The sequence below is a fragment of the Arachis stenosperma genome, chromosome 5, assembly GCF_014773155.1.
Source record: "Arachis stenosperma cultivar V10309 chromosome 5, arast.V10309.gnm1.PFL2, whole genome shotgun sequence".
Taxonomy (NCBI): domain Eukaryota; kingdom Viridiplantae; phylum Streptophyta; class Magnoliopsida; order Fabales; family Fabaceae; genus Arachis; species Arachis stenosperma.
Window position 1 is genome coordinate 29442539 of NC_080381.1, and position 26093 is coordinate 29468631.

At 35.8% G+C, this 26093-nt stretch overlaps 1 non-coding gene across 1 annotated transcript; it reads right to left on the bottom strand.

Annotated features, from left to right (window-relative positions):
* Positions 1–25517: 25517 nt before the first annotated feature.
* LOC130984703 (small nucleolar RNA R71) lies at positions 25518–25625 on the bottom strand. The gene has a single exon (XR_009088618.1). It is a non-coding gene; the product is annotated as a small nucleolar RNA R71 (small nucleolar RNA).
* Between the last annotated feature and the right edge of the window lie 468 nt (positions 25626–26093).

Here is a 26093-nt window from a genome sequence, read left to right on the forward strand (position 1 = left end):
CCTGGTACAGACTATGAGGAGACCTACTCTCTTGTAGTTGATGCAACTACCTTGAGATATTTGATTAGCTTAAACTAAATATGCACCTAACGGATGTGGTAACAACTTATCTATATGGGTTATCAGACTGTGATATCTATATAAGAATTCCTAAACGACTAAAAATATATGAATCATCCAAAGAGAATCTCTAGGATTATAATCGGTTAGATTGCAAAGGTCTTTATATGGTTTAAAGCAATTTGGACGAATGTGGTATAACTGTCATACAGAGTATTTGATAAAAAAAGGTTTAAAAATGATGATATTTATTCATGTGTTTATATAAGAAAATCTGCATCTGAAATCATTATAATTACTATGTATGTTGATGATTTAAATATCATTAGTTCTCCTGAAGATATCCCAATGATCATAAATGCTCTGAAAGAAGAGTTTGAAATGAAAGATCTTGAAAAATCAAATTTTATCTCGGCCTTCAGATTAAATATGTAACAAAAGAAATATTTATTCATCAAAAGACTTACACAGAGAAAATACTAAAGAGATTTTATATGAATAAATTACATCCAGTAAGAACCTCAATTATTGTAAAATCACTAGATATGAAGAAGGATTCATTCAGACTAAAAGAAAAAAAATGAAGAAACTCTTGGTTCTGAAGCACCATATCTTAGTTTCATAGGGGGTACTAATGTATCTTGCTAATAATACATGTCCCAATATAACATTTGATGTAAACTTATTAGCGAGACACAATTCCTCTCCAATAAAAAGACATTGAAATGGAATAAATAATGTGTTTCAATATCTTCGTGGAACGACTGATATGGGGTTATTTTATCCTTATGGATGTAAGTCACAATTAGTTGGCTTTGCAGATGTAGTTTATCTATCTGATCCATATAAAGTTAGATCCCAAATAGGATGCATGTTTACATTTGGTGACATAGTTATATCATGGAAATATACAAAATAAACTATAGCTGTAACGACCTAATTTCTAACACGTCATGACCAATACTAGTTGTCAGGCGCTACTTCACAGTTATATATGAGCCTGTATCGCTTATCGAGATCGCGTGTTAGCCAGCTATAACCAAATTGGTATAAGTTAGGCAAAAGTACATGACGCATACAAACATAGGAAAGCATAACAATATCATCTATTTGTCCGAAGGTTCAATTTAATATATTATCATAGTTCATACAGAAGATATTATCGCTTATTTATACTATACAAAACTATTTGCAGACTCCGATACCTATATTAACAGGCCTCGGCTCTACAAAAGCCAACCTACTCTAAGACCCGTTTTACAATACATATATAAAGTCTATAAAAAACGAGGACAAAGACTACTACTACTAGTCATGGATCAATGATAACTAAAGTAATACGGAATGCTGAAGTAAAAGGAGTCAAGTTTTTAAAGTCACTTAAAGGAACACTAATGTTATCACTTTACCATTTTACCCTCATATCCTTCATAACATTTTTTTACTCTTTATTAAGTTAATTAACCATTTTTATATTTAATTTGTGCCCAAAATTATCATTTTACTCCTAAGTATTCTAGTTTTTCCGTTTAATTTTATTTAGCGTCAAAATTTTACCAAATTAACTCTAATATTTTTCTATGACCAAATCACTCCTAATAATTTTAATTAATGTCAATTTTATCCTTATGAGTCTAAAAAAGCTATTTTACCCTTTATTAATTTGTTTACTTATTTTAGTTACCACTTTTACACTTTTACTCATAACTTTTATTAAAACTTTTATTTAGGCCTAAAATTTTATTTTAATTATAATTTTTATCCAATTAATTTATTTAATTATTATTTTATTCCTAAATACACTATGTTTAAAATTCTACTTATATTTCATTTATAATACATTTTAAACCCCTTTTTTTACCTGAAATAACCATAATACCATTTTTACTTTTACACACTTGTTTTATAGGATCAAAACTAGTTTTTTAACTTCTTTTTAATCCTCCAACATGTCACTTTCCAGGCCTTTAGTGGCTAAAATTTTTAAAGGTGTAGTTTTTTATTTTTATCCACTTTTAGTGGCTTTTAAGACTTGGAACATAACCCCCAAGTGCTCCAAATAATTCAGCTGTTCCATACAATTTTTATAGGTAAATAAGCTTCAAATATCACTCGATAATAAGTCAAAAATAGAGGAGCATCATTAAATTTTTAGAATTAAAAATCAAGCCCAAAATTACCACAAAGTGTCTTAATTATACGAACATGAATAAAGTATAAACATATTCTAACTATTCTTAATCCTTATCTCTTTTTTAATTCAGGCCCTAAATCTATAAAACACCAGAAAATACTCTAACAAAAGAAGAAATACGGCTGGAGGTGGTGCAGTTTTTCTTGGCTGAAAAGTATCACAAAAAGTGATGAAATTTGACCACTTTATGCTTGAATTTGTGTATCTCCTTAGAAGTTCTCTATATGGGTTTTAAGAGGAGTTTTCTAGACATGGAAGATAACAAGAATTCATCATAATTACTGCTGGAAAAACAGAAAAGAATGGAGAAGGAACAAGAGCTCTCCTTGCTGAATTTTCACAAGAATTAGTGAAAACAGGCAAGGAATTGTGTTTATATGGCTTGAATTCTTGAAAAACACATGAAGAACAATGGAAGAGCTGTTGGAATCATGGCTAAAATGCGGAGAAAATGTGCAGTATTTTTCTCTTTTTCTCTCTCAAGAATTCGGTAAAAAAAGGTGGTAAAAATGCATAAATGTGTGTAAAATTTGTGAGTAGGATTTCTTTAAATAAAAATTCAGAGTCTTAGATGAATTTATGATGATAAAAAAGGGTAAGAATTTCGTGGCCAAGGGATGAGAATTAATGAATAAGGGGCGTAAAAACGAGAAAACTTGGTCAATGCTATGTTGAGTTTATCCACAGTTAACTGTAGTTAGTTAATCGGGGTTAAAACATATTAGAGACGGGTAAATACTAGTCAGAGAGAGAGAGGGGCATGTTTCTTGGGAAACAAGCAAGAGGATTCGATGTCTCGAGGAGTTATTTGTGGAATACTAGTCAGAAGTTCGCTTCGGAGTAATTTTTACCGTGCGATAAAATAACTAGCGGTTGAGATTTTTTCTTATAGAAAATAATTATGAATGGATGGCTAAGATTAATCTTGGGACACAATTACCAAAATAGAAATTATTTTTACCATTGGTTCCATGGCTTTCGGTTACTAACTTTTTCGGTGCGCGCAAAAACTTCACTAAAAGTGAATTTCCGGCTCAAAAAATTTTTAGTGAGGAAAATAAACTAATGGCAACCAAGTCTTCACTTTTTACTTGTCGAATTTGACTTAGAGGAATTAATTAACCTCATAAAGTCAAGTTTGACTCATTAATTACCTTTTTTCTAAATTTTTTTAACCATTAGGCCTGCCTCACTAATTCTTGTTAAGCCGTGGTTGGAATTTTGCGGAATAAGTTACAAAATAGTCCTAAATTAAGTTTTTCGAAAGCTAGATTCTTACATTCTACCCTCTTTAAAGAAAATTTTGCCCTCAAAATTCTAAATATGCACAAAGAATTATATGAACATCTATGTCATGCTTTATAGTTAAGGTCTTTAATTAGCATAACGCTCATCTCAAGCGAAGGGACCGGAACTTGTGGTGCTTTTTAGTAGTCACGGTAAAAACTCCTCCCTGTTGATGGGGTCTAGAGGTCATATCAACAATCCTCTTTTGAAAATCTCTTGCTAGATGTGTAAGAACCGCAACTAATCAACCGGTTAATTAAGTCAATTAATTGCCCAAATTAGATTCCGAAAGGTTAGAGAGAGAATTTGAGGATTTAAAGGTGATTTTTGGACTCAATGGATCTTTCTGAGTCAGAAAATGTGCTTTCTACGAAAAACCGTAAAAAATTACGAACCGACAGTTGAACCGATTGAACCGGTTCAAGTCTGCCCAGTACCGCACAATAAAAAGTGAAAACCATCAAAAACCTTAGAAAAATATTAGGAATAGAAAACCGGGCATTTATTTTAAAGGTTTGGCCCGAAGTTAGGCCAAACGGGCTAAAAACGCTAACGGATTGGACCGGGCCCAAGTTGGGCCCAAACCCAACATATAAATACACTTAAATGAACCCATTTCAGCCACTTTCACCCTCATAACCTAAACACAACAGCAGCTGAAGTGAGGAGAGAGGTGAGAACTTTCCACCATTGTTACTATTCACTTTAAACTTCCCAAGCTCATATCTTGAGCTACGGAGCTCCGATCGCCGCACCATTTGCGGCTACGCGTTCCTTGTGAAGAGCTCTATAAAACCCACCCAAGAAACCCTCAAGGTAATCACGAAATTCTTCCAGTTCTGCTCTTCAAAATTTCGGGTTTTATTAGAGTTTTGGGTTAAATGGGTTTTTGTGATTTTGGATGTTTAGGTTTGTTCTAATCCTTGCTTAGCTTTGGATTTATGTTGTCAAATCTGTTGGGAAAGGTAAAAGCTCTTAAACCCTTGTGAGATTATGCTTATGTTGAACCCTAGGTTGATTTGTGGTGATTTATATGTATATAGTTTGATTATTGTGGCTTTGGGAGCTTTTGGAACTTATTTGTGCTTGTTGGAGTGGATTTGAAAGCTTGGATTGTGGTTGGAAGCTTGTTGGTGCTCATTTTGAGTTTGGGTGCATAAAGAGAATCGGCCAAGGTATGATTTCGGTTTCCTCTATGTAGTATATAATATTCATGGACACATAGGCTAGTGACCAATAGGATAGGTTGAACTAAAATGATGGTTGGTGTGCTAAATGTTGATGATTTGATGAATGTTGAGTTGATTGTGATAAATTATAATGATATGATGATGTTGAATGATTGTATGGATTGGGAGTTGGTTCTTATGATGATTGTAGTGTTATGATTTATGAAATGGTGGGTTTGATGGTGATTTTGATCATAAGTGTTATATAGTTGATGTTGGAATTGAGAATAATGAAATGAGAAGGAAAATGTGGTGAGGTTGATGTATTATGCTATAACAGGTACATTTTGATGAAAAATGGAGCTTTGGATGGTTTGGTATGATTTGGTATGGGTATGGTGAGATAGGGCGGTAATTGTGAAGTTTGGAAAAATTGAGCTTTTAGTAAACTTTGTTCGATCATAACTTTTGCCTCGGTTTTCGAAATTGATTGAAAATTATTTAGAATTAAAGATCTTTGAAAACTCTTTGAATCAGTATAAAGTTTGTGAAAATTGGAAATTTGTAGAGAAAGTTACGATCATTCAAAGTTGGTGTTAAAAATCTGAAATTTTGCAAAGTTGCAGAGTTTCATGATTTCTGAATTGTGCGGGTGCACACGTCTTGTTTCTCAAAAATTTATTTGTTTTCAACTATTTTGCCTTCCCAACAAGGTTGTAAGCTTCTATAACACCATTTTAAGACGTTTGGGCCTAGTTTTGAGTATTAGAACATGGGATATAAATTAAGGGCTCTAGTACATGATTTTAAGATAAAATTAGAAAACGGAGGCCTAGGTTTCTGGCATGCTGAGAATGGTTTGACGTTAGGTGAAGGATAATTGGTATATGAGATGAGGAATGATGGATCTATGTATACTGAAAATGCTTTTGAAAACCACTGGAATAATATTTTTACATGATATTTTGAGACGCTATGCGCCTGGCAAGGACGGTGGTTAATCCCGCCTGTCGAGGTAGCGGCAGCGGCGTAAGGACGGTGGTTAATCCCGCTTACGTTGAGATGTGAGGTCTGAGGCAAGAATATCCCGCTCGCATCCCTTCGGATCTATAGGGCGAGTAGGCGCCGGTACCTGGACAGTGATCCGGGCACTATATCTCGGGGGTTTCCATATGAGAAATTCGAAGGGCGACGTCTCCATGGAGATGTATCGGGTTGGCAGTTGAACTGACAATGTGATATCACAGCCAGTAGGGCAGGCATTCATCATATGCATTTCCTATCTGCTTATATGCTATGTCTACTTGTAATGGTTTGCCTAATTGAATAACATGCTTACTTGCTATCTGAATTAATTGCCATATATGCTACTACTTGTGCTTTACTTGCTTTGAACATTATCTGTGTTTTCTGCTGGGATTGAGGAGGTTCGGAAGGCGGTGGCGATGGGATCTCATGGAGGATCAGTTGGTGAAGGCTGTGGGACAGCGGTGTTTGGTTAGAATAGAAATCCCTTAAGATAGATAACCTGGTTTATTTAAGTCAAGTCGGTATATTATGCTTAAATGTTTTAGAATGCTTTAAGTTGAATCTTGTGATGGATATGAAGCTTAGGATTGCCTTTGGCGTCCCGTGGTCTTATATCCTATATCACTGGGAACTGTTACCATACTGAGAACCTCCGGCTCTCATACCATATTGTTGTTGTATTTATCAGATGCAGGTCGCAACCCATCTCGGTGAGTTGCTTTGGTTGGTGACAGGAGCGGAGAATCTTGGATCATTTTGGAGTTCTTTTTGGTTTATTTTGTTTATACATCTCTCTTTTTGTATTTTGTTTTGCCTAGAGGCATGTATTCGAGAGAACAAAACTTGTATAAGCTGTTTTCACTGTATGGTTTTGTATATCAGTATATGGCTAGCCGGCTTAAACTCTGCGAGTCGTGGCTAGTTCCCTATGATATTATATACTTATCTTTTGTTATATCTTGTCTGTTTCTTATGCCTTAAGCTAGTAGCTCCGGTAGTATGTTTATGCTTCGAAATTCTGTTTTTGAGCTATATCTTCATCGGGCTTCTAGATTATGCTATTCTTTATATATATATATATATATATATATATATATATATATATATATATATATATATATTATGTATGAGTTTAGAACTGTCGTAATCTCTGATTAACCTTGGCTTTACGATGCGAGGTAAGGCTTAGGCTAATTAGGGTGTTACAAGATGTCCCTCCTTGTTGTAGTAGTATCATGTATTTGTACAAAATCGACAAGGCCTATCACCATGATTTTTCTGACACTTTGGGCATATGAGGCTGTCTGATAAACCCCATTTGTAGGGTTTATCTTGTATTGATTTTAAGGGATTTTATGACCTTTTACCCACATTTATTCAATGAAATAAATAGATTTGATCATGAGCCTCCCAATTCCCTTAAGTGCTGAAAAGTGTGCTTAGAGAAGATCATGAAAAGCCAAAGAATTGAACTTGCAATGGACGCGCGCACCAGGCGCTTACGCGACCTTGCGAAATGGGCCCATGGACGCGTACGGGTGCTGTGCGCGTCACACACATTAGGATTAGTTTAGAGTTAGTTTTAGAGAGAGAAGCTCTCACTTCTCTCTAGGATTAGGATTAGGATTAGGTTTAGTTCTTAGATCTATATTTTGATTCATCTTCTTATACTTCTATCTCTCAATTCTTTGTTGTTGCAATCATCAATTCTTTTATTCTTTTGTTGTAATTTCCTTTATGTTGTTCTTGTACTTTGTTGTAGATCTACTATTGTTTGCAATCATCAATTCTTTTATTCTTTTGTTGTAATTTCCTTTATGTTGTTCTTGTACTTTGTTGTAGATCTACTATTGTTCCTTCCATTTTCTTTCAACTCAATTCAAGGTAATTCATAATAATTGTGTTTCTTTTGATTGTTGTTGTTAATTCATTGCAATAACTGTTGTTAGATTTCATTCTTGTTATAGATTTCATATGCTTTCCATTTATGCCTCTTATGTGTTTGATAAAATGCCTCTTTTAGCTTTAGTATAGATTTTGCTCCTCTTGGCTTTGGTAGAGTAATTAGTGACTCTTGAGTTGTCTAATTTCTTTGTTGATTGATAATTAGAAGTTGCTAATTGATTTTGGATGCCTCTAAAGCTATTTCATATGCTTTCCATTTATGCCTCTTATGTTTTGATAAATGCCTCTTTTAGCTTTAGTATAGATTTTGCTCCTCTTGGCTTTGGTAGAGTAATTAGTGACTCTTGAGTTGTCTAATTTCTTTGTTGATTGATAATTAGAAGTTGCTAATTGATTTGGATGCCTCTAAAGCTAGTCTTTCCTTTAGGAGTTGATTAGGACTTGAGGAATCAAATTGATTCATCCACTTGACTTTCCTCCATGATTAGAGGTTAACTAAGTGGTAGTAATGGACAATTCTCATCACAATTGAGGAAAATAACTAGGATAGGACTTCTAATTCTCATATCTTGCCAAGAGCTTTGTTAGTTGTTAGTTTATTTTCTTTGCCATTTATATTTCTCATCTAAAATCTCAAAAACCCCAAAACATACCTCAACCAATAACAAGAGCACTTCATTGTAATTCCTAAGGAGAACGACCCGAGGTTTAAATACTTCGGTTTATAGATTTTAGGGGTTTGTACTTGTGACAAACAAATTTTTGTATGAAAGGATTAGTGTTGGTTTAAAAACTATACTTGCAACGAGATTTTATTTGTGAAATTCTAAACCGTCAAAAATTCATTCATCACTGTCCTGAGCCTATTGAGGTTTCTCTCTTTGTACCCTAAGCCTTAAACGCTAATACTCTAAATCCTAAATCCTAAACTACCTCCATGTCCAGCGCTGTTGCTGCCTGTTAGCTTTGAAATTTATACCCCGATGGGCTAGACTCCGATCAAAACTTTGTTATGTAACCTCTCGATGATTTGCTCGTGCAACTTCCAACTTCTTTGAACATTCCTCTACCAGCTAGCTCTTGTTGAATAATTCAGCAAAGTTCCTAATCTTCATTGGACTGATGGAAGTCAATAGCTCCTCCTTGAGTCCCTCTTCGAACTTAATGCACTTTCATTCCTCAAATTCTGTGGGGACTCCTTGATAAACCTTAGAGAAGTGGCATAAGTCCTCAAACTTCCTAGTGTATTCAGCTACTGTCATACTCCCCTATCTCAATTGTAATAGTGCTAACTCTTTTGGGGTGCAGGTGGACAGAGGAAAGTACTTCTTGTAGAACTCTATCGTGAAATTATCCTAAGCAATTGTGGCGCCCTCTTAATCCAATAATTGATTTACTCCCTGCCACTAATGTTATGCATCCCCTTTTAGCATATAAGTGGCAAACTCCACATATTATCTTTTTGGGACATGTTGCACTTACAGAACTCGTTCCATAGTGTGAAACCAATCATCTGCCTAGGTCAGATTAGTGGTTCCTGAGAATTGGGGTGGATTAACTTTAAGGAAAGACGCCAAGGTCATCGGCCTATCCCCCCTTGGGTATGCCATTTTTTGGTCCATTTTTGTTGCTATTTATGTTTCCATTACCCTGTCGTTCCATCCTTTCTATGACTCTATTAGTCGCAGTAACAGAATCACACATAGTGGTAGCCATTACGGTCATGGATTCTACAAAAGTAGCTGGATCTAATGCCGGGTTGGAACTTGGACCTGCTTAATGGGGACCAGGCATATGCGCAGCCATTTGGATCTTGTTAACACTAAAAGATCAACATTAAGGTGATCAGTCTTAATATATCCAGTTTAAGTGCTAACATTTCCTACAACGAATGTTCACATACTATCATGCAAAATGTATTAACAGAGATACCCTATTAGCATAGAAATATACAAACAGAGCATGCAATAAAGCATGATCAGTCCATCCCCAGGCTCTACCAAGGATGAACTGCTTTGATACCATTTGTAACGATCTAACTTTTAGTACATCATGACCAATGCTAGTCGCCATGCGCTACTTCACGGCTAACCTTAGGGACTTTAGACCTTATATTATATTATACTATATTGTATTATATAAAGGTAAATACCAAATCGGTACCTAAAATATTCTAGCACTGATAAAATGGTACCTGACTTTTGTTATTGACAAAATTGTACCCAAAATATTTTAAAATTTGACAAGCGTGCCCCCGAACTCGCTTCCGGTCAATACGTAGCTAATGTGGCTACCATATTTTGCTAATTTGGCAATGTTGTTAGCCTAAATACTTAGCTATAATTAATATTTAAATTAAATCAAAATCCAGGTAAAAAACCCCAAATCACACCAAACATTGCCCTGAACCTTAAATTGGGACTTTTGTGCTTAATTTGCCCTAAATTTTCATATTGGAACCTGCATACGGCCAAAGCTCATGGGAAAGCTGGTATGGGGAGAAAGATCCCATCAATAGAAGCTTTTGAAGTGGATGGTATGTCAGAAGTTGTGATAAAAACCTATGATGGAATGTGCTTTTGTTGCCTCCCAGCTATTCCGTTGAAGTTGAAGACAACTAGTAAACCTGATAGTTGGTTTATGTGATGCTGTATGTGAAAAGTATGAATTGAGATTTTGCTGCTTATTCCATTTTTGTTGTTTCTCACATTTTGGTGTTTTTTGTTTATCTAATCTATGAATTTGTTTTTTCCTTGGTAGAACAAACAAATTTGGTATGGGTATTTGCAGTGGTTGGATAAGATACAAGATCATTGTACTGAAGAAGAAGGATCTTATAGATGTGAAGAAGAAAACCCAAATCAGTGACAAGTGTGTGGATGATGTGGAGATTGATAAGATGGTAATGTTGCTGCCTGTGATGACTGAAATGAATGAGCACCTTAAGAGGGTTAAGTTGCTTGTTAATGTCATTTGTATCTTAATTGGATTAGGTATGGCTATAAATCTACTTTATTTGGCTAAGTAGATAAATGACTAAGAGTTTATAGGTTTAGCAATGACATTGTTTAATGGTTTTGTGCTTTTTTCAATAAATGAATGTAATTGAGATGATCAATTAATGATGTTCTTTTGCTTAATTTGAATGAGTTTGTCTTCTTATCAGTGATAAAAACTAAATAAATAACCGATTTACAACCAAAAGAATAAGTTGTAGAAGGAAAAAAATAACAATGTGGCATGATACTAACTTGTAATGGATAAAAAGTTTTAATGGAAGAAAAGTTGTAAATACCCTTACAATTTTACTTAAAGAGCTAATGCTCAATACTTCAAAACATAAACATTATCATGCTAAATCTAGAAGTTAACATCACTTAAAATCCAAAACATAGGCCACAAAATACTAATATCGTCCCATGACATAAAATATAAAAGTTCAAACCAATAATCTATAATCAAAATATATTAGATAACAAAATAGTACTAACTTGCATAACATCTCACTATCTATTCTTCTTGTCATTGATGGTTGGCTTGTTTGGTGGTGAGCTAGTTGGTTTCTTCCTCCACAAAGATGGAGTGGGCACAAACCCTGTGAACCTGTTTTGGGTGGCTTGGGTTGCTGCTGCCATGTTTTCCTAGTCACAGTTGGAGGCCTAATTAGAGGTGAAACTTAGACTTAAAGATTAGGCCTTATCCATTGGTCATATCACTGGGCTTTGTATTACTAGTCTAAGCCCAAAATTTGAGACTGTAGCACTCAATGGCCTAGTTGGGATGGAAGGTGTAGACCAAATAGGTGGTCTCATAACAACATTCTTAACCCTACTTTAAGGAGGGCGTAGTGGTGCAACTGCTACAAATATTATGGAGCTGGTTGGTGCTGCAACATTGATTGTCATTATTCTCCTTGAGCTGCTTCTTTTGCCTCTAACAGATGTCATAGCAATGATAAGAAAAGGTAAACGACTCAATTAAATTATGCAATAATACAATAGATGTCACATCAATAACATTATTCAAAGCAATTATCTAAGTAAACATAAAAAATAAATACCTATTGTGTTTTCTGTAACAATTTTCTCTGTTCTGATATCAGCCACATCAGCCTGGTCAGGATTACCACCTCTATTAGGAGCATCATCAGGAGCACCTCGATTGTGATCTTTATTAGCACCTTCACCAGAATCATCATTAGTATCCAAGTCATGTGTTGCTTCAAATACTCTGTCAGCTACACCAGATTCTCCAATCATTCTTTACTGGGGTAAACCACTTAGTAGTTGTCTAGGGTGTCTCTTCCTAACACTTTTTAGCACCTTTTTCTATTGTAATATGCTCTAGAATTAACCTGGTGAGAATTCAAGTCAGCCAGAATGAGGGTTAAAAACTTGATGAGGGCCAAACGTCGATTTAGAATTTCTTAAAAAGAATTACTTTGTTAATAGTATAGTTCCAAACCAACAAATGACCCTAATCAAAGTTTAAATTTATTTGTCACAAATGCAAACCAATAAAAATAGAGAGTATTAGATCTTGAATTATCTCTCAAAGGAATTGTAGTGAGGTGTATGTATTATCGGTTATAAGAACAAGGGGTTTGTAGATGAACATGCAAGAAAATAAATGACAAGAAAGGTAAAGTTAATAACTAAAGAAAGAAAAGTGCTAAAAGACAGTACTATCAAGGACTGAGAATCAAAGTTTTCTAACCAAGTCATTGACCACAAATATAACAATTACCTAGAGTTAATTCCATTGAGTCATCCCCAACATTGGGAGAAAGTCAAATAGGCATAGTCAGTCATAATTCATAGGGCTTGTGATGACAAGTCATCTTAACCTAGTTTCACTAGTCTTTTTCTTTTGTTTTCACTTGAATTATGCACTTTCTTGAGGTCTAAGCAAGCCAATTTGGGTAGATTTTCAAGCTTCCTTTGATTTAATCAACCATAGATGAATTAATGCAATTTCATGAGGTTTTATGCTATAATTGTTGCATATTATGATAGATTGAATATCTCATGATCTTGAGCATAGCTTTGATGTGTTTGGTTGATTAATGATAGGTGAAGAAAGCTTGGAGAAAGGTTGAAGTAAGAAGGAATGGCTAGGAGCAAAGAGAGGGCAATGGAATAAGTGAAAATGAACCAGGAAGCAAAAAGCTGGACCAAAAGTTAGCCTCAAACTTTTGCACAAACTTTTGGGAGAAAAGTTAGCCCCAACGTTAGCCTCCAACTTTTGGGCTAACGTTGGCACATGAGAATTTCTCCCTGGGGCACCAAAAGTTTGCGCCAACGTTAGCCTCCAACTTTTGGGCTAACGTTGGCACATGAAGAATACACCCTTGGAGCAAAAGTTTGCGCCAACGTTAGCCTCCAACTTTTGGGCTACGTTGGCGCATGAAATCAAAGAGGATGAGCAAAAGTTTGCGCCAACGTTAGCCTCTAACTTTTGGGCTAACGTTGGCGCCATAAGTTTACAAGAGGAGGCCAACGTTGGAGCAAAAGTTAGACCCCTAACTTTTGCCCCAACGTGGATAGCAGCAAAGCATGTCTACTGATATGAAAAGTTAGAGTAAAAGTTAGCCTCAAACTTTTACTCAAACTTTTACTCAAACTTTTTCAAAACTCCAACCCGGTTCAATTGGTTCACTTTGATTCCTCTCCAAACTCCAAGAGCAATCAACCAAGGCTTCTCTCAACCCAATTCCACCAAGAGCAAAGGCTCAATTCAAAGCTTGAAGATCATTTGAAGAAAGTGTATAAATAGGATAGAATTCAAGTTATTCGGAAGCTTCCCTTTTTAGTTTTCATAGAGCCTTCTTTTCGGTTGGCATTGGGAGCTCACTTTTACATTCTAGCATTGTTGTTTTAATTCAAGAGAATTGGGGAGGAGAATTGATATCTCTTCTTCCTTGTTCTTGCCAAGCATTCTTTACTTTCCTTGCTTCGGATCTTAGGGAGAGAATTGAAGAAATTCTGTTTCAATCTCACCTTGGGATCTTGTTTAATTTTCTGCTTAATTGAATTTCAGTTTCGGTTACTTGCTTCTTCATCTAATTTCTTTGCAATTTACAATTTCCTTGCAATTGTTCTTGTTGGATCTAGGAAGGCATTGAGATCTAGACTTGGTTTTCTAGTCTCTTGGGTCCTGAGATCCGGATTTCCCATTTACCACTCTCTGTTTATTGTTTCCATGCTCATTTACTTTCCTGTTTTAGATCCGATTGAATCCAAGTCATCTTCTGCTTTCTCTATTTGTTGCAATTTACTTTTCCTTGTTTAATTTCTGCAAATCCAACTCCCAATTCCCTTTACAATTCAAGCCATTTACATTTCTTGCACTTTAAGATTCTACAATTTACATTTCTTGTGTTCTAAGTTTCTGCTATTTAATTTCTTGTTCTTTAAGATTCAGCACTTTAAATTCTTGCCCTCTTGACCTCACTCCCGTGAGTATTATTACTTGATGCGACCCGGTGCACTTGCCGGTGAGTTTTGTGTCGGATCGTTTTCCGCACATCAAGTTTTTGGCGCCGTTGCCGGGATTGATTAGATTGACATAATTAAGTGAGGTGGTAGTTTAGATCAAGCACTTTTCTTTATTTTTGACTAACCCACTAACTGTTTGAAGATTTGCCTCTATTAACACGCTAACTGTTTGAGGATTTAACTACACTCTATTCTCAAAAATACCACTGTGTATTCCTTGTGATTGATTTATATGTCACAGGAAAGAAGAGCAGCCAGAGGGAAGGATATCATTGAAGAAGGAGTTTCTGAGAAAGAAGAACACCACGACATGAAACCGCAACTCATCACACTAATCAAGAAAAATTGTTCCTACGGTGGAAACCCATTGGAAGACCCTGAACAGCATATATCCAGTTTCCTAAGGACTTGTGGTGCTGTCAACCCCGATGGTGTAAATCATGACACCTGTAAGCTCTTGTTATTTCCCTTCTCACTAAGGGATGAAGCTGCACAATGGTTTGAAACCGTTCCCCAGGGAAGTATTACTAGTTGGGACGATTTGGTTACCAAATTTCTGACCAAATTCTCCTCATTCCAACAAACCATCAAGTTGAAAGAGGGAGAACATCCATTCACACAAAGAGAAGAAGAATCACTCTTCAGCACTTTAATTCTTGCCCTCTTTAATTTCATGCAATTTACACATTCCCTTTACTTTCCATGCAATTTAAATTCTGCAAATCACAAATCACTCAACCAAATCTTGATTCGCTTGACTAAATCAACCACTAAACTAAAATTGCTCAATCCTTCAATCCCTGTGGGATCGATCTCACTCCCGTGAGTTATTATTACTTGATGCGACCCGGTGCACTTGCCGGTGAGTTTTGTGTCGGATCGTTTTCCGCACATCAGCTTACTTGTCAATGGAAATAAGAACAACTAACAATCCTAAATCACCAATCAATATTGGACATCAACGACTCTTGTATCACTAATCACGACATGACAATTACAATAGCAAACCAATTTAGTCAACCTCTAATGGTGAGATAAGTCAACCGGACTTAATCAATCTCAATCCATAGGTCTTACTTGTTAATGGAAATGAGATTAATTAAATTCTCTAAATTTTCAATCAATTCGGACATTAGTGACTCAAGGTCACTTCAATTACAATTCCAAGCCAAGAGTGTAAAAAAAAACTACACTAAAACTAAAAGAGACATTTCTACAAACACTTGGAAGACATAAAAGTAAAACATGGTAAACTTACAATAATAATAAAATCTAAAACTATCAAATGCAAGATAACAATAACAATAACTCAAACAAGCATCAAGAAAGCATAAAACATCAAATTGCATAAAAGAAAACCAAAATCAACAAGAGTTCATAAAATTGAAAGTAAAAAAATAAAGAAATTGACAAGTAAAACTAAGAGAATTAAGATGCTAGAACAATAAAATGTAAAAGAAACTAAATTAAAACAAGATCAAAATCTAAATCTAAGGAGAGAACTAAACATAAAACCCTAAATTCTAGAGAGAAAAGAGAGCTTCTCTCTCTAGAAATCTAACATAAAACTATCCTCATTGTTCTCCCCCTTGATCCTCCTTGAGCTTGGCTTGAAATACTTTAGAAATGAGTTGGATTGGGCCAAATTTGGCCTGAAATCGCGACTCACGTGTTCACTTAAGTGAAATCACATGCTGGCAGTCATGTGTACGTCACCGATCGACAATCTTGGATGACAAATCCTAATCCCAAACACTTTACATTTTATTTTTCTTAGTTTGTATATATTTTAGAGCTTCAATTGCATTTTTCTTAGTTTATTGCATTTTTTTGCATATATATAATAAGCTTAGTTAAAATAATAAAATTTTTCAAGAAAAATATTCTTGATAGGGCATTGACATCCTAATTGATTTGAGTTGGAACTTTTGATTGAAACTTGCTTGAAAAATATTGTGAAACATGTTTTTGAGCTAAGAACACATAAGCATGTGAGTTTTGGGCCTAATTATGTGGTTACATCATATTAAGCACTATTTTCATTCTTGTGTGTGTTATTCTCTTTTTATGATTACAATCTTTGATTTGTTTGATTCTTTATGTCCATTGTTTAATGCATATATACATTTATATGATTGAGGCCATAATTTCATTTAGCTCACTTGTCCCAAATAGCCTACTCTTTTATCTTCCTTTGTTAACCAACTTTGAGCCTATTCCAATCCCTTTTGTTCTTAAAGTTAGTAGATTACTAGCCTTAGAGCGGAAAACAATAAATGTCCTTCATTTGGATCTTTGATTAAATTAGGCCAGTGAGAGTGTGTATCATTCAACTGTGGGGAAGCTTAGGAGCATTGGTTGATATAAAGGTGTATTTTTGTATTTTTATTGAAGATCTTGGGAATTGGGTACATACTCATGCATTAAATATTTAAACCATATGCATTGATGCTCTTGTACATATTTTTGTTTGAAAAAAAATAATAATAAAAGGAAGAAAAAGAAAAGAAAAGAAAAGAAAAGAGAAATTAAAAGCAATAAAAAGGGGACAAATGTTATCCCCAAAGAAAAGTAATAACAATGCATATGGAATATGATTAAAAAGAGAATGCATGAGTACGTGAAAGAGTGAGTAATGGGTAGTTAGATTTGCATTTGAATTGTATAGGTTGTTATGTAGGTTAAGTGAGAGCTTAAGTTAGTCAAAGATTCAAATTTCAAACTCACTTGACCATATGCCTCCTTACCTTTACCCTAGCCCTATTACAACCTATGAAAAAGTCCTCATGATATTTGTATGCATGCATTAAATAATTATTGATTGTTAGATGAAAAACAAATCTTAGAAAGTATGATTAAAGGAGAATTGAGAGGACCAACCTTATACACTTGAGCAATTAGAGCGGATACACATCCGGTGAGGGTTCGATTGCTCAATTACATATTTTCACCTATGCTTAAATCTTATCTTGCAAGTTTATAAATTTTTGATAGAACTCAATTCAATTGTAGATTTGATTTGATTGTTATTACCTTAGCCCTTATGTTTATATATGTATTCTTGGAAATTGATTTATTTTGACTAAATAGTTGCATTCATTTAGATAGCTTGCATATAGGTAGTTTCCTTGCTTTGAAAAATGTAATTCCCCTTCTTATCTTTCTTTGGTATAGCATGAGGATATGTTATTGTTTAAGTGTTGGGATGTGATGAATCCACATTTCATGATATTTATTTGCTCTATTTTGGTGGATTTCATCAACTTTTCTTGCATTTATCTATTGAAATAGCATAGTTTCATGATTTCTTCCTAAATTGTGCTAGAAAGTAAAACATGCTTTTTAGGCCTAATAATTGCTAAATTTTATTCATTTTAATCCCATTTGATGCCATAATATGTTTGTTAAGTAATTTCAGGTTTCCGAGGCAAGTATGGGTTGAAGAAGTGAGGAAAGAGCATGCAAAAGTGAAGAAACCATGAAGAAATGGAATTTGGAAGTTTCAGCAACCGTGCGTACACACAGTGATGCGTACGTATGCAAAGGTGTGAGCTCATGGCAACGCACACGCATGACCCACGCGTATGTGTGAGGGTGAATTTCGATCCCCGGCAACGGCGCCAAAAAAGTTGATAGAGAGAATTTATGCCAATTCGGAATTCACAAAATAACTTCTGTTGCAAGTATAGTCCAAACCGACAATAGATCCTCTCAATCAAAGTTTAAATCAATATGTCATAATTCAAATCAAAACCAGGAGTTTTAAGTCCCAAGTCATCTCCCTAGGAGTTGCAATTGAGTGCTCTTTTATTGGCTATGAGTGAATGGGGGTTGATGGCAAAAGGCAAGAAATGTAAAGAGCAAGAAAGTAAATGAGCAAATAATAACTAAATATCAAAAGCAATTAAACTCAAGGAAATAATTAAGAGAAAGGAAAATTCAAGTGCTAAGTAACCTCTTGGCACGGAGTAAGAGTGGTAAACCCCAATTTTATGGTTTATCTTGTGCTTAATTTAGGAGATTTTATCAACTTTTCTCACATTTATTCAATGAAATAGCATGGTTTTGTAATTCTCCCTTAATTTGCGCTTAAGTGTGAAAACATGCTTTTTAGTCCCTTAAATTGGTAATTTTAATTCACCTTTGATTCCACTAGATGTCTTGATGTGTTTGTTAGTAAATTTAGGTTGAAAAGGCTAGGAATGGATCAAAGGAGTAAAGAGAAAAACATGCAAAGTGGAGGATTCATGGAAAATCAAGGATTTGGAGTGCATTCATCGACGCACACGCGTGACAGACACGCACGTGTGACAGACATGCACGCGTGGAGATGAGGTCTCCAGGCGACGTGTACGCGTGACATGACGCGTACGCATGATAAGGAAAATGCCAGACGACGCGTACGCGTGGCCCATACATACGCGTCACTGCAGGCACGTGACCTCATTAGAGTGAAAACATTGGGGGTGATTTCTGAGCTTCCCAGGCCCAAATCCAATTGATTCCAAGGACCATTTCATGCGGAATTTAAGATGGGTCAAAGGGGGAGTAATTAGTTGTAGGATAGCATCATGTAGGTTAGTTTCTAGAGAGAGAAACTCACTCTTCTCTCTAGAATTAGGATTCTTAGGTTATTTTGCATCTTAGATCTAGGTTCAATTTCTTGTTTTCATCTAGTTTTCGTTATGATTTCTTATTCTTATACCTTTGTTCTCTTAGTTTCCCTTGTTAATTTCCCTTTTATGCCTCTTTTATGTTGATGAACTCATGTTGGATTTGGATCTCCTTTAATGAAATTTGATGTTTGATGTTCTTTGTTGTTGATTTGAGTTCTTATTATTGTTTTCTTGCAATTGGTAGTTGTTAGATTTTATCTTTCCTTGCAATTTATTATGCTTTCCTTTTATGCCTTCCAAGTGTTTGACAAAATGCTTGGTTGGATGTTAGAGTAGCTTTTTGAGCATTCTTGGCTTGGAAAGAGAAATTAGACAATCTTGAGTCATTAATACCCAACTTAGATTGGTGATCTAGAGTTGTTAGTTAATATTATTTCCATTGACTCTAATCTCTTGCTAATTCAATTAGTGAGTTGATTAGGATTTTTGGATTGAGATTAACTAGTCTTATTCGACTTTCTCTCAAGGAAGATAACCTTATACCTTCTTCCTAAGTTTGAGTTGATGAAATAAGATAAATTCTTGTTAATTATTGTTATGAGTGACTAGGATAGAAAGCTAATATTCTCAATCCTTGCCAAGAATATCTCTCTTTATTAATTGCTTTCTTTAGTTGTTTGCTCTGTTTACTTCCCATTTATTTTCTTGCCCCTTTATCAAATCAAACCCCCTTGTTTCATTCATAGCCAATAATTGACCACTTCATTGCAATTCCTTGTGAGACGATCTAAGGTTTAAATACTTTGGTTAATTTTCATTGGGGTTTGTACTTGTGACAACCAAAATCTTTAAAATTTGATTTGAGTATTGTTAGTTGGTTAGGAACTATACTACCAGTAGAATTATTTTGTGTGAAATTCCTAACCATACGAAAATACTCCTATCAGAGAGTTAAGGTTACCTATCCTAGCCATTGACCACAAACATATGCTGATTATGAAGAGTCAATCCTACTTAGTCAACCCTAACATCGAGGATAAGTCAAATAGGTATAGTTAATCTCAATTCATAAGTCCTAGTCAACTCACTAATTAGCTTAGTGAAAGACTAGTGTCAATGGAAACCAAATTAATTAATTACCCTAATATATCAATCAAGAATGGACTTAAATGACTCAACGTCACCAAATCCTCAATTCCAAGCCAAGAGTGTGAAAAACTATACTAAAACTAAGCCAAGCATTTTATCAAACACTTGGTGCGCATGAAAATAAAAGCATATTAAATTGTAATAATAATAAATTCTAAAGCTACCAAAAGCAAGAAAATAATAATAACAATTTAATTGAATAACAATAAACATAAAAATATCAAATTGCATTAATTGAAATTAAAATTAACAAGAGTGTTCATAAACCAAAAATGACAAAAATGAGAAACTAACAAGAAGAACTAAGAGAATAAAGGCAATTAAATAAGGAAAAGTAAAAGAAACTACATTAAAACAAGAATTAAAGAGAGAAATTAAACTAATAACCTTAAATTCTTGAGAGAATAGGGAGCTTCTCTCTCTAGAAAATGACTTACAACATGATAAAACCTAAACCTAATTGCTCCCCCCTTCATTCTTTTTCACTTTGGCTTGAAATAGCTTTAAAAATGAGTTGGATTGGATTTTGGAGGCCCAGAATTTGCTCCCAGTGAATTGCAATTAATGAGCTCACGTGACAAGGGTCATGCGTGCACGTCGCCATGACCTCACACTTGTGTGTACGCACGCATTACTGTGCGTACGCACGGCTGCTTGGTAGGCGAAATTGTGATCATCAACAATGGCTCCAAAGACTTGGTGCTCTCAAACATAAATCACACTTTGTCACAACTCCGCACAACTAACCAGCAAGTGTACTAGGTCGTCCAAGTAATAAACCTTACGTGAGTAAGGGTCGATCCCACAAAGATTGTTGGTATGAAGCAAGCTATGGTCACCTTGTAAATCTCAGTCAGGCGGATAATAATTGATTATTGGGTTTTCGAATAATAATAAATAATAAACATAAAATAAAGATAGAGTTACTCATGTAATTCAATGGTGGGAATTTAAGATAAGTGTATGGAGGTGCTGTGTTCCTTCTGAATCTCTGCTTTCCTACTGCTTTTATCCAATCTTTGTCACTCCTTTCTATGGCAAGCTGTATGTAGGGAATCACCGTTGTCAATGGCTACATCCCATCCTCTCAGTGAAAATGGTCCAAATGTTCTGTCACAGCACGGCTAATCATCTGTCGGTTCTTGATCATGTTGGAATAGAATCCCTTGATTCTTTTGTGTTTGTCATCACGCCCAGCAATCGCGAGTTTGAAGCTCGTCACAGTCATTCAATCCCGAAATCCTACTCAGAATACCACAGACAAGGTTAGACTTTTCGGATTCCCATGAATGCCGCCATCAATTCTAGCTTATACCACGAAGATTCTGATTAAAGAATCCAAGATATATGCGCCCGATCTAAGGTAGAACGGAAGTGGTTGTCACTCATGCGTTCCTAGGTGAGAATGATGATGAGTGTCACGGATCATCACATTCATCATGTTGAAGTGCAACGAATATCTTAGAATAGGAATAAGTCGAATCGAATAGAAAATAGTAATAATTGCATTAAAACTTAAGGTACAGCAGAGCTCCACACCCTTAATCTATGGTGTGTAGAAACCCCACCGTTGAAAATACATAAGTGATGAAAGTCCAGGCATGGCCGAATGGGCAGCCCCCTAAACATCTAAGATCGCATAAATTGATCAAAGATGAAAATACAATAGTAAAAAGTTCTATTTATACTAAACTAGTTACTAGGGTTTACAGAAATAAGTCTAAGTGCAGAAATCCACTTCTGGGGCCCTGATGAGCGGATAATTTGTATACTTTTTGGCATTGTTTTTAGTATGTTTTTGATATCTTTTAGTTAGATTTTAGTACATTTTTATTAGTTTTTATTTAAAATTCACTTTTCTGGACTTTACTATGAGTTTGTGTGTTTTTCTGTGATTTCAGGTATTTTCTGGCTGAAATTGAGGGACCTGAGCAAAAATCTGATTCAGAGACCAAAAAGGACTGCAGATGCTGTTGGATTCTGACCTCCCTGCACTCGAAGTGGATTTTCTGGAGCTACAGAAGCCCAATTGGCGCGCTCTCAACGGCGTTGGAAAGTAGACATCCAGGGCTTTCCAGCAATATATAATAGTCCATACTTTGTCCAAGATTTGATGGCCCAAACCCGCGAAGCAATCCGGCCTCAGGAATTCCAGCGTTAAACGCCGGAACAGGAATAAAAGTTGGAGTTAAACGCCCAAACTGGCATGGGAGCTGGCGTTTAACTCCAGAAAAGGTCTCTACACGAATTTCCTTGATTGCTCAGCCCAAGCACACACCAAGTGGGCCCGGAAGTGGATTTTTATGTCATTTACTCATCTTTGTACACCTAGGCTACTAGTTATCTATAAGTAGGACCTTACTATTGTATTTGTATCGAGACTTTGGTAGCTATCTTCACTTTTATGCTATCTTAGATCTTTGGGAGGCTGGCCATTCGGCCATGCCTAGACCCTGTTCTTATGTATTTTCAACGGTGGAGTTTCTACACACCATAGATTAAGGGTGTGGAGCTCTGCTGTACCTCGAGTATTAATGCAATTACTATTGTTCTTCCATTCAATTCCGCTTGTTCTTTTACCAAGATATCACTTGTTCTTCAACATGATGATGGTGATGATTGACGCCCATCACCCACTCTCACCTATGAACAAGGTGACTGACAACCATTCTTGTTCTACAAGCATTCGAGGCTTAGTGAATATCTCTTGGATTCTTCGGAGTCTTCGTGGTATAGGCAGGACCTGATGGCAGCATTCAAGAATCCGGAAGGTCTAACCTTGTCTGTGGTGTTCTGAGTAGGATTCAATGACTGAATGACTGTGACGTGCTTCAAACCCTGAGGGCGGGGGCGTTAGTGATAACGCAAAAGAATCACTGGATTCTATTCCGCGCCTGATTGAGAACCGACAGATGAATTCCGCTATGCCGTGACAGGACATATGCAATCGCTTTCACTGAGAGGATGGGAGGTAGCTGCTGACAACAGTGAGACCCTATACGAGCTTGCCATGGAAAGGAGTAAGAAAGGATTGGATGAAGGCTGTAGGAAAGCAGAGAGACGGAAGGGAAGGCATCTTCATACACTTGTCTGAAGCTCTTACACCAATGATATACATAAGTATCACTATCTTCATCTTTATGTCATTTTCGTTCATCATCATACATTTGAGTTTGCCTGACTAAGATTTACAAGATGACCATAGCTTGCTTCATTACTAACAATCTCCGTGGGATCGACCCTTACTCACGTAAGGTTTTATTACTTGGACGACCCAGTGCACTTGTGGTTAGTTGTGCGAAGTTGTGTAATGCCATGGTATTAAGCGCACCAAGTTTTTGGAGCCATTACCAGGGATTATGAGAGTTGTGAAAAAGTATAGTTCACAATTTCGCCGACCAAGTTTTTGGCGCCGTTGCCGGGGATTGTTCATGTTTTGAGCAAGCTTTTGGTAACATCAGAGCCAAGATCCGGCAACAACATCAAATTTTTGGTGTTATTGCCCGGGATTGTTTAGGCTGGACAACTGACGGTTCATCTTGTTGCTTAGATTAGGTATTTTTTTTTTCGAAATTCTTGAAGGTGAATTCTAGAGTTTCATGATGATTTGTTGAAATCTGGCTGGCTGAGAAGCCATGTCTAATCTGATTGGACCGAGGTTTCAACTTATCACCACAAGAGCTTGTTGATTTCGTATCAATCTTGCTGTTGGAGCAGTGATTTGCTAAGGCTTGGCTGACCTTGGTCATGTCTAGTGTTTTGGACCGAAGCTTTCTTTGAAAGCTTGGCTGGCTGTGAAGCCATGTCTAATTCCTGGACCGGAGCCTTAGACTAGCATTGCACTGATTCCTGGAATTCTCATTAAGAATTTTGATACTTTTTTTTCACTTAATTTTCGAAAAATACAAAAAATTTGCAAAACCATAAAATCCCAAAAATATTTCTTGTTTGAGTCTAGAGTCTCATCTTAAGTTTAGTGTCAAATGCATGTTTTTGTTATATTTTTCGAAATCCATGCATATATTTCTTTGTTTTGATCTTTGAATTCTATTGATGAAGTATTTTGTGTGTCTCATATGCATTTTCATGTTGTTAGTGTCAGTAGTACACAAACTGCTAAGTTTGGTGTCTTGCATGCATTGTTAATTGATTCCTTTTGCATTTGATTATCAAAAAAAAAATCCAAAATATTTTTAATTTGTGTCCTTTCAAGTCAATGATACAAAGAATTGAGATTCAAAACATGCTGCAGAGGAATTATACAGAAAAAGCTGAGCATTCAAAAATGCCCAGTGAAGAAGGCAGACTGGCGTTTAAACGCCAGCCAGGGTACCTGGTTGGGCGTTTAACGCCCAAAGAGGTAGCATTTGGGCGTTAAACGCCAGAATGTATACCATTCTGGGCGTTTAACGCCAGGATGGTGCTAGGGGGAAGATTTTGTTTTCAAATCAATTTTTTTCAAATTTTTCAAAATCAAATCTTTTTCAAATCAAATCTTTTCAATCAAATGTTTCAAAATCAATTTCTTCCTTTTTAAAAGATACTTACTAACAATTAATGATTTGATTGAACATCACAAGATTGTTACCTTTTCTGTTGAGAAAGGTTTGAATGTTTCAAATCATATCTTTTCTTGTTAAGCAAGTCATTCTTTTTAAAATCATATCTTTTCAAATAGTTTTCAAATCATGTCTCTCAATCACATTTTTTTTTAAATCTTTTTAACCACATCTTTTTCAAAACAGTTTTCAATCAAATCTTTTTAATTTCTAATTTCAAAATCTTTTTCAAAAATCACTTGGTTTCTTTTCCACTTTTATTTTCGAAAATTAATTAATGTTTTTCAAAATAACTTCAAAATTTTTCACTTAATTTTCGAAAATTCTCTTCCTCCTTCCCACATCCTTCTATTTATGGAGTGCCACTCCTTCTCAATGCACAATTCGAACCTTATCTAACTAAAGTTCGAATTTATCTTCTCCTTCTTCTTTCTATTTCTCTTTTCCTCTGACACTTAAAGGAATCTCTATACTGTGACATAGAGGATACCACATTTTCTTGTTCCCTTCTCTTTCATATGAGCAGGAGCAAGGACAAAGGCATTCTTGTTGAAGCTGATCCTGAACCCGAAAGGACTCTGAAGAGAAAGCTAAAGAGCCAAAGCACAACTCTCTTTAGAGGACCTGACCGAATTCTTCAGGAAGAAAACATGGCAGCAGAAAACAACAACAATGCAAACAATGCAAGGAAGGTGCTGGGTGACTTTACTGCACCTACTCCTGATTTTATGGGAGAAGCATCTCTATCCCTGCCATTGGAGCAAACAACTTTGAGCTTAAGCCTCAATTAGTTTCTCTAATGCAACAGAATTGCAAGTTCCATGGACTTCCAATGGAAGATCCTCATCAGTTTTTAGCTGAATTCTTGCAAATCTGTGACACAGTCAAGACTAATGGGGTTGACCTGAAGTCTATAGACTGATGCTATTCCTTTTGCTGTAAGAGACAGAGCTAGAATATGGTTGGACTCTCAACCTAAAGAAAGCCTGGACTCATGGGAAAAGCTAGTCAATGCCTTCTTGGCAAAATTCTTTCCACCACAAAGATGGAGTAAGCTTAGAGTGGAAGTCCAAACCTTTAGACAAAAGGATGGAGAATCCCTCTATGAAGCTTGGGAAAGATACAAACAATTAATCAGAAAATGTCCTTCTGACATGCTTTCTGAATGGAGCATCATAGGTATTTTCTATGATGGTCTCTCTGAACTATCTAAGATGTCCTTGGATAGCTCTGCAGGAGGATCTCTTCATCTGAAGAAGACGCCTGCAGAAGCTCAAGAGCTGATTGAAATGGTTGCAAATAACCAATTCATGTACACTTCTGAAAGAATCCTGTGAACAATGGGACTAGTCAGAAGAAAGGAGTTCTTGAGATTGATGCTCTGAATGCCATACTGGCTCAGAATAAGATATTGACTCAACAAGTCAATTTGATTTCTCAAAGTCTGTCTGGAATGCAAAATGCACCAAACAGTACTAAGGAAGCTTCATCTGAGGAAGAAGCTTATGATCCTGAGAACCCTTCCATGGAAGAGGTAAATTACCTAGGAGAACCCTATGGTAACACCTATAATTCTTCATGGAGAAATCACCCAAATCTTTCATGGAAGAATCACGAGAGACCTCAAC